At 43.6% G+C, this 10,290-nt stretch overlaps 1 long non-coding RNA gene across 1 annotated transcript in view; it reads right to left on the reverse strand.

The window, feature by feature from the left end:
* LOC138674379 (uncharacterized) overlaps positions 1–9,872 on the reverse strand; it is a 30,552-nt gene extending 20,680 nt beyond the window's left edge. The window contains exons 1-2 of the long non-coding RNA XR_011320608.1: positions 9,793–9,872; positions 8,457–8,539 (exon numbers count right to left, since the gene is read on the reverse strand). This is a non-coding gene — a long non-coding RNA (uncharacterized lncRNA). The remainder of the gene's footprint in view (positions 1–8,456; positions 8,540–9,792) is intronic.
* Between the last annotated feature and the right edge of the window lie 418 nt (positions 9,873–10,290).

The following is a 10,290-nucleotide window of genomic DNA, read 5'->3' on the forward strand; positions in this document are numbered from 1 at the left end:
AGAATACCTTCCGATACTTGATGTCCCATTGACTTGTATTGGTATCGGATATCGGTATCAGCGATATCCGATATTTTTCGGGTATCGGCCGATACTATCCGATACCGATACTTTCAAGTATCGGACGGTATCGCTCAACACTAGTCAGCAGTATACTTTCATACACTATTTGGGCAATCTCATTGCCTAGTATTTCAGCTAGATAGAGGTTGTGTGTATGTTTGTTGGGTTTGGGGTGTGGGTAGTTGGCAGGGACATTTAGGGCTAGGAGGGAGTGGGGGCGCCACATTGATTATTAGGGTGCCAACCTCCACTGACAGGAAGGGCTAGTTCATTAGGAGCCCCCCAGGGTCGATATAGGCATATTTTCTCTCCCATATTTGGTATTGTTGCCCTGCGCCCACTGCCTCACCCAGCTTGGGTGTCAGTATTTAGTATTGTTTTTTTCAGCGATGGTTAGCATCTTTTAATGTATATCTATTAAAAGTATTTTTTTAAGGGTTGAAATGTTTGTCACCCCATGCACTTAGTGTTTGGGCATTCCAAGTATAGGAGAACCGCTCTTTTAAATTGGGAAAACATTCATAGGAGAACATTCTCCAAGTCTCTTCAGGCACCACCCCTAGAACACGTGATGCTACAGCCACTATAGTTTTTTGCAAGGGAGTATGATGTCCGTAAACAAATTAAAAAGAAAAATACCCCCCATGTTTGTCAGCCCATGCACTTAGTGTATGAGCATTCCAATTATAGGTGAAGTGCTCCTTTGTAAATTTACATTTTTTTATGAGACCCTCCTCCACGTTTCTTCCAAGGGGATTGTGGTGCATGCAAATTACATCTAGGTCTTGCATTCACTTCATGGACAAAATTTATGGTAATAAGAAAAAAAGTAATGGTAACTTTTGTTTTATGTGTCCATCTAGTATGTGGTTTTAAAGGGTTATTGGGGTGCATGTAACATTGGTGCAGGGCAGGCCTCGCATTCACTGCATAAGCAAACAGTATTGGATACACACTTTTTTCTAATGGGAGAAATTTTGTCATGAGGCCCTCAAGTACGTCTGCTGAAATGGTTATTGGACTGCATGTAACTTTGGGGCAGGGCAGGCCTTGCATTCAATGCAACATTTTTTTCATGACTCCCTCCTGCACTGCTTAATGGCCTTTTCAGAAGATTAATGCCCCCTGATGTCCATCTAAAAATGGGTTCTGTGACTTTAAGAGTCCCTCCTTCATTAACCCCTTTCTGACCTCGGACGGGATAGTACGTCCGAGGTCAGAAGCCCCACTTTGATGCGGGCTCCGGCGGTGAGCCCGCACCAAAGCCGGGACATGTCAGCTGTTTTGAACAGCTGACATGTGCCTGTAATAGGCGCGAGCAGAATCGCGATCTGCCGGCGCCTATTAACTAGTTAATTGCCGCTGTCAACCGCAGACAGCGGCATTTAACTACCGCATCCGGCCGGGCGGCCGGAAATGACGTCATCGCCGACCCCCGTCACATGATCGGAGGTCGGCAATGCTTCTCCATTGTAACCATAGAGGTCCTTAAGACCTCTATGGTTACTGATCGCCGGTCGCTGTGAGCCTGTGGTCGGCGCTCACAGCACACGTGCAATTCTGCTACATAGCAGCGATCAGCAGATCGCTGCTATGTAGCAGAGGCGATCGTGCTATGCCTGCTTCTATTCTCCCATGGAGGCTATTGAAGCATGGCAAAAGTAAAAAAAAAAAGTTAAAAAAAATGTGAAAAAAATAAAAAAAATATAAAAGTTTAACCCCTTCCCGACCTTTGACGCCACGTAGGCGTCATGAAAGTCGGTGCCAATCCGACCCATGACGCCTATGCGGCGTCATGGAAAGATCGCGTCCCTGCAGATCGGGTGAAAGGGTTAACTCCCATTTCACCCGATCTGCAGGGACAGGGGGAGTGGTAGTTTAGCCCAGGGGGGGTGGCTTCACCCCCTCGTGGCTACGATCGCTCTGATTGGCTGTTGAAAGTGAAACTGCCAATCAGAGCGATTTGTAATATTTCACCCATTATAACGGGTGAAATATTACAATCCAGCCATGGCCGATGCTGAAATATCATCGGCCATGGCTGGAAATACTAGTGTGCCCCCACCCCACCCCTCCGATCGCCCCCCCAGCCCTCCGATCTGGCCGGTACACTGCTCCGGCTCCCCTCCGTCCAGTGCTCCGCTCCCCCCCGTGCTCTTGTCCGCTCCCCCCGTGCTCCAATCACCCCCCCGTGCTCCAATCACCCCCCCCTGCACTCCGATCCACCCCCCCGGTGCTCCGTTCCACCCCCCCGTGCTCAATTCCAGCCCCCCCGTGCTCCGTTCCACGCCCCCGTGCTCCGCTCCACCCCTCCTGCACTCCGATTCCCCCCCCCCGTGCTCCGATCCCCCCCCCGTGGTCCCCCCCCCACCCCATCATACTTACCGATCCAGCCGGGGTCCCGTCCGTCTTCTCCCTGGGCGCCGCCATCTTCCAAAATGGCGGGCGCATGCGCAGTGCGCCCGCCGAATCTGCCGGCCGGCAGATTCGTTCCAAAGTGCATTTTGATCACTGAGATATAATCTATCTCAGTGATCAAAATAAAAAAAATAATAAATGACCCCCCCCCTTTGTCACCCCCATAGGTAGGGACAATAAAAAAATAAAGAATTTTTTTTTTTTCCACTAATGTTAGAATAGGGTTAGGGGTAGGGTTAGGGTTAGGGGTAGGGTTAGGGCTAGGGTTAGGGTTAGGGCTAGGGGTAGGGTTAGGGTTAGGGCTAGGGGTAGGGGTAGGGTTAGGGTTAGGGCTAGGGGTAGGGGTAGGGTTAGGGTTAGGGCTAGGGTTAGGGTTTCGGTATGTGCACACGTATTCTGGTCCTCTGCGGATTTTTCCGCTGCGGATTTGATAAATCCGCAGTGCTAAACCGCTGCGGATTTATGGCGGATTTACCGCGGTTTTTCTGCGCATTTCACTGCGGTTTTACAACTGCGATTTTCTATTTGAGCAGTTGTAAAACCGCTGCGGAATCCGCACAAAGAAGTGACATGCTGCGGAATGTAAACCGCTGCGTTTCCGTGCAGTTTTTCCGCAGCATGGGCACAGCGATTTTTGTTTCCCGTAGGTTTACATTGAACTGTAAACTCATGGGAAACTGCTGCGGATCCGCAGCGTTTTCCGCAGCGTGTGCACATACCTTTAGAATTAGGCTATGTGCACACGGTGCGGATTTGGCTGCGGATTCGCAGCAGTGTTCCATCAGGTTTACAGTACCATGTAAACATATGGAAACCAAATCCGCTGTGCCCATGGTGCAGAAAATACCACGCGGAAACGCTGCGTTGTATTTTCCGCAGCATGTCAATTCTTTGTGCGGATTCCGCAGCGTTTTACACCTGTTCCTCAATAGGAATCCGCAGGTGAAATCCGCACAAAAAACACTGGAAATCCGCGGAAAATCCGCAGGTAAAACGCAGTGCCTTTTACCCGCGGATTTTTCAAAAATGGTGCGAAAATATCTCACACGAATCCGCAACGTGGGCACATAGCCTTAGGGTTAGGGTTGGAATTAGGGTTGTGGTTATGGTTAGGGGTGTGTTGGGGTTAGGGTTGTGGTTAGGGGTGTGTTGCGGTTAGGGTTGTGTTTAGGGTTATGGCTACAGTTGGGATTAGGGTTAGGGGTGTGTTGGGGTTAGTGTTGGAGGTAGAATTGAGGGGTTACCACTGTTTAGGCACATCAGGGGTCTCCAAACGCAACATGGCGCCACCATTGATTCCAGCCAATCTCGTATTCAAAAAGTCAAATGGTGCTCCCTCACTTCCGAGCCCTGACGTGTGCCCAAACAGTGGTTTACCCCCACATATGGGGTACCAGCATACTCAGGACAAACTGCGCAACAATTACTGGGGTCCAATTTCTCCTGTTACCCTTGTGAATCAAAAAAAATGCTTGCTAAAACATAATTTTTGAGGAAAGAAAAATGATTTTTTATTTTCACGGCTCTGCGTTGTAAACGTCTGTGAAGCACTTGGGGGTTCAAAGTGCTCACCACATATCTAGATAAGTTCCTTGGGGGGTCTAATTTCTAAAATGGGGTCACTTGTGGGGGTTTCTACTGCTTAGGCACACCAGGGGCTCTGCAAACGCAACGTGACACCCGCAGACCATTCCATCAAAGTCTGCATTTCAAAAGTCACTACTTCCCTTCTGAGCCCCGACGTGTGCCCAAACAGTGGTTTACCCCCACACATGGGGTATCAGCGTACTCAGGAGAAACTGGACAACAACTTTTGGGGTCCAATTTCTCCTGTAACCCTTGGGAAAATAAAAAATTCTGGGCTAAATAATTATTTTTGAGGAAAGAAAACGTATTTATTATTTTCACGGCTCTGCATTATAAACGTCTATGAAGCACTTGGGGGTTCAAAGTGCTCACCACACATCTAGATAAGTTCCTTTCGGGGTCTAGTTTCCAAAATGGGGTCACTTGTGGGGGGTTTCTACTGTTTAGGCACATCAGGGGCTCTGCAAACGCAACGTGACGCCCGCAGAGCATTCCATCAAAGTCTGCATTTCAAAACGTCACTACTTCAATTCCAAGCCCCGGCATGTGCCCAAACAGTGGTTTACCCCCACATATGGGGTATCAGCGTACTCAGGAGAAACTGGACAACAACTTTTGGGGTCCAGTTTCTTCTGTAACCCTTGGGAAAATAAAAAATTCTGGGTTAAATAATTATTTTTGAGGAAAGAAAACGTATTTATTATTTTCACGGCTCTGCATTATAAACTTCTATGAAGCACTTGGGGGTTCAAAGTGCTCACCACACATCTAGATAAGTTCCTTTGGGGGTCTAGTTTCCAAAATGGGGTCACTTGTGGGGGGTTTCTACTGTTAAGCCACATCAGGGGCTCTGCAAACGCAACGTGACGCCCACAGAGCATTCCATCAAAGTCTGCATTTCAAAACGTCACTACTTCACTTCCGAGCCCCGGCATGTGCCCAAACAGTGATTTACCCCCACATATGGGGTATCAGCGTACTCAGGAGAAACTGGACAACAACTTTTGCGGTCAAATTTCTCCTGTTACCCTTGGGAAAATAAAAAATTGCAGGCTAAAAGATCATTTTTGAGAAAATAATTTTTTTTTTTTTTTCATGGCTCTGCGTTATAAACTTCTGTGAAGCACTTGGGGGTTCAAAGTCCTCACCACACATCTAGATTAGTTCCTTTGGGGGTCTTGTTTCCAAAATGGTGTCATTTCTGGGGGATCTCCAATGTTTAGGCACACAGGGGCTCTCCAAACGTGACATGGTGTCCGCTAATGATTGGAGCTAATTTTCCATTTAAAAAGCCAAATGGCGTGCCATCCCTTCCGAGCCCTGCCGTGCGCCCAAACAGTGGTTTACCCCCACATATTGGGTATCTGCGTACTCAGGACAAACAGGACAACAATATTTGGGGTCCAATTTCTCCTATTATCCTTGGCAAAATAGGAAATTCCAGGCTAAAAAATCATTTTTGAGGAAAGAAAAATTATTTTTTATTTTCATGGCTCTGCGTTATAAACTTCTGTGAAGCACCTGGGGGTTTAAAGTGCTCAATATGCATCTAGATAAGTTCCTTGGGGGGTCTAGTTTCCAAAATGGGGTCACTTGTGGGGGAGCTCCAATGTTTAGGCACACAGGGGCTCTCCAAACGCGACATGGTGTCCGCTAACAATTGGAGCTAATTTTCCATTCAAAAAGTCAAATGGCGCGCCTTCCCTTCCGAGCCCTGCCGAGTGCCCAAACAGTGGTTTACCCCCACATGTGAGGTATCGACGTACTCGGGAGAAATTGCCCAACAAATTTTATCATCCATTTTACCCTACTGCCCATGTGAAAATGAAAAAATTGAGGCGAAAAGAATTTTTTTGTGAAAAAAAAGTACTTTTTCATTTTTACAGATCAACTTGTGAAGCACCTGAGGGTTTAAAGTGCTCACGAGGCATCTAAATAAGTTCCTTGGGGGGTCTAGTTTCCAAAATGGGGTCACTTGTGGGGGAGCGCCAATGTTTAGGCACACAGGAGCTCTCCAAACGCGACATGGTGTCCGCTAACGATGGAAATAATTTTTCATTCAAAAAGTCAAATGGCGCTCCTTCCCTTCCGAGCCTTACCATGTGCCCAAACAGTGGTTTACCCCCACATGTGAGGTATTGGTGTACTCAGGAGAAATTGCCCAACACATTTTAGGATCCATTTTATCCTGTTGCCCATGTGAAAATGAAAAAATTGAGGCTAAAAGAATTTTTTTGTGAAAAAAAAGTACTTTTTCATTTTTACGGATTAATTTGTGAAGCACCTGGGGGTTCAAAGTGCTCACTATGCATCTAGATAAGTTCCTTGGGGCGTCTAGTTTCCAAAATGGGGTCACTTGTGGGGGAGCTCCAATTTTTAGGCACACGGGGGCTCTCCAAACGTGACATGGTGTCCGCTAAAGAGTGGAGCCAATTTTTGATTCAAAAAGTCAAATGGCGCTCCTTCCCTTCCAAGCCCTGCCGTGCGCCCAAACAGTGGTTTACTCCCACATATGAGGTATCAGCGTACTCAGGACAAATTGGACAACAACTTTCGTGGTTCAGTTTCTCCTTTTACCATTGGGAAAATAAAAAAATTGTTGCTAAATATAATTTTTGTGACTAAAAAGTTAAATGTTCATTTTTTCCTTCCATGTTGCTTCTGCTGCTGTGAAGCACCTGAAGGGTTAATAAACTTCTTGAATGTGGTTTTGAGTACCTTGAGGGGTGCAGTTTTTAGAATGGTGTCACTTTTGGGTATTTTCAGCCATATAGACCCCTCAAACTGACTTCAAATGTGAGGTGGTCCCTAAAAAAAATGGTTTTGTAAATTTCGTTGTAAAAATGACAAATCGCTGGTCAAATTTTAACCCTTATAACTTCCTAACAAAAAAAAATTTTGTTTCCAAAATTGTGCTGATGTAAAGTAAACATGTGGGAAATGTTATTTATTAACTATTTTGTGTCACATATCTCTCTGGTTTAACAGAATAAAAATTCAAAATGTGAAAATTGCGAAATTTTCAAAATTTTCGCCAAATTTCCATTTTTATCACAAATAAACGCAGAATTTATTGACCTAAATTTACCACTAACATGAAGCCCAATATGTCACGAAAAAACAATCTCAGAACCGCTAGGATCCGTTGAAGCGTTCCTGAGTTATTACCTCATAAAGGGACACTGGTCAGAATTGCAAAAAACGGCAAGGTCTTTAAGGTCAAAATAGGCTGGGTCATGAAGGGGTTAAATCACCCCCCTTTTGCCCCAATCAAAATAAATCAATTAAAAAAAAAATCAAATCTACACATATTTGGTATCGCCGCGCTCAGAATCGCCCGATCTATCAATTAATAAAAAGCATTAACCTGATCGCTAAACAGCGTAGCGAGAAAAAAATTCGAAACGCCAGAATTACGTTTTTTTGGTCGCCGCGACGTTGCATTAAAATGCAATAACGGGTGATCAAAAGAATGTATCTGCACCAAAATGCTATTATTAAAAACGTCATCTCGGCACGCAAAAAATAAGCCCTCAACCGACCCCAGATCATGAAAAATGGAGACGCTACGAGTATCGGAAAATGGCGCAATTTTTTTTTTTTTTAGCAAAGTTTGGAATTTTTTTTCACCACTTAGGTAAAAAATAACCTAGTCATGTTAGGTGTCTATGAACTCGTACTGACCTGGAGAATCATAATGTCAGGTCAGATTTAGCATTTAATGAACCTAGCAAAAAAGCCAAACAAAAAACAAGTGTGGGACTGCACTTTTTTTGCAATTTCACCGCACTTGGAATTTTTTTCCCGTTCTCTAGTACACGACATGCTAAAACCAATGATGTCATTCAAAAGTACAACTCGTCCTGCAAAAAATAAGCCCTCACATGGCCAAATTGACGGAAAAATAAAAAAGTTATGGCTCTGGGAAGGAAGGGAGTGAAAAACGAACACGGAAAAACGAAAAATCCCAAGGTCATGAAGGGGTTAATGAAACAAGATGGGTCTGCTTATGTGTCACACACCACATGGCCAGCTAGGGGTGTTACATGTTACACTGATATTTCCCAGTGAATGCATTTGTATTGGTTGAAAGCAATTGTAAAGTTGAAAAATGCATCATAAACCCTGAGTGTGAACATAGCCCAAGTGGTGGAGGAACATTTTAGTCTTGGGTTAATTATTTGCCTTATATACAAGTCATTACCCTGGAAAGGATGTACATTAACATATTTCCCAGCAAAATCCAATGATGGCCAGCAGTAACTAGTGATCTGGCAGATGAAATGTACAATCGCAAGAATGCTAATAACAATAATAAAGCACTGATTATATCAGTAAAAAAAACTAATATAAAATCACAGAATTTTCTGACAAAAAAGTGTACTTACATCAGATTTCATAATTTTCCAATATATTCAAACCTCTATTACTTTGAATGATGCTTTAATCTCCTGTTTGCTTGAAAATCTTCCTGTGAATAAAGTTTGGAAAACATGAGTTATCAAGCAGACTTGATATATGATAAAGTGATTTTCCTGACCATGAGACAATTAGACATAGGTCGCATTCACACGTTCAGTATTTTGTCAGTATTTTACATCAGTGTTTGTAGCCGAAACCAGAAGTGGGCGATAAATACAGAAGTGGTGACGTGCTTCTATTATAGTTTTACCACTTCTGATTTTGATTTACAAATATTGATGTAAAACAACTGACGAAATGCTGAACGTGTGAATGTGGCCTTAAAATAGTGAAGTCATCTGTCCTGTTTCTGTATCTTCCTGCACTGTTTCTAGATTTCTATTCACTTCCAGGGGAATCACAAATCAGAATATTGCATAATTCATCTCATTCCAATATTTCCATTACTAAGACCACTTGTAAGTAGCCCATGGATTCAAAGGTTCTCACGCCATCAATTAGTAAGAATGATGTAACACAACAGCAGAACCATAAATCTTGAACCATTTCCTATAAACATGAGACACCTGAAGGTACTGGACACATCCAAAGATAAAAACAAGAGAAAGATAGGAGCGCACTTACCCAGGTAAAATAGTCACCACTTTATTAGGACTTTGTACAAAAAGCAGGGAAGGGGGTGGACAAAAATCGGACGACGGCCGTTTCGTGCAAAGTGGCACTTCAACGGGACCCGTTGAAGTGCCACTTTGCACGAAACGGCCGTCGTCCGATTTTTGTCCACCCCCTTCCCTGTTTTTTGTACAAAGTCCTAATAAAGTGGTGACTATTTTACCTGGGTAAGTGCGCTCCTATCTTTCTCTTGTTTTTTTCTTCATGAACTCTGTATGCTTTTGTTGGATGCAGCACCCCGTTGGTAATGTTAAAGGATATTATCAGCCATACATGCCCATTTTATGTGATTTAAGGTGTTGTATACTTTGGGGTCAGTTAATCGCAGCAGTGTGGAAGTAGAACCTTCTTTGACTTCAAAACATCCAAAGATAAGACGAAAAGTAAATACAAAATCAATATAAAAAACTCCTCTATCTACACAACAGATTGATTATCAACCAATGGCATTATGCCTAGATGCACAAAGATATAATAAAAAAGCATTATAAAAGGTGGAGGAGCAGAGGAACACACAAAAAATGCAGGATACAGTCATATGTGCCACCACCGAGTTATAGACCATCAAATATAATAATACAAGTGCGTTGATATTATAGTTTCAAAATAATATTTTATCCCCTGACATACCTTGTGCCATTCGTTACTGGTGTGTTCTTTAGAACTTTGGCCCCCTCAGTCAGTAGGGTCAGGGTGTGACTGACATATCTGCATGTCCTGCCATGACCATGGATCTTCCGACTTTCTGAGGGAACAGAACAATTTCCCCGTCTTTTTCTGTGTAAGACAAAGACAAGACAATGTTATTATTCCAACTGCTTTTTATAAAGATTTTACATCTCCAGCCACAGCCGTACCATAGAGATTTCTGTACATATGGGAAAAATACAGAATTACGTAATTGAACTTTACGAATAAGAAAGTTGAAAAAGTAAGTGATATAACTGGCACCATTACTAACACAATGAATGTCTGCACCTGATACAGTCTACAGAGTGACCTTTCATCCAAATCCAAATCCCCCCAAAATGGAACCAGGAAGTGTCTTCAGACGAGAGCTGTGCCCCAAAACCTTGAAATTGATCAATATAATACTAAGTCGTAACTAGTGATAAACAAGTTTGTTCA

Source organism: Ranitomeya imitator, chromosome 4, assembly GCF_032444005.1.
Source record: "Ranitomeya imitator isolate aRanImi1 chromosome 4, aRanImi1.pri, whole genome shotgun sequence".
NCBI classification, from domain to species: Eukaryota; Metazoa; Chordata; class Amphibia; order Anura; family Dendrobatidae; genus Ranitomeya; species Ranitomeya imitator.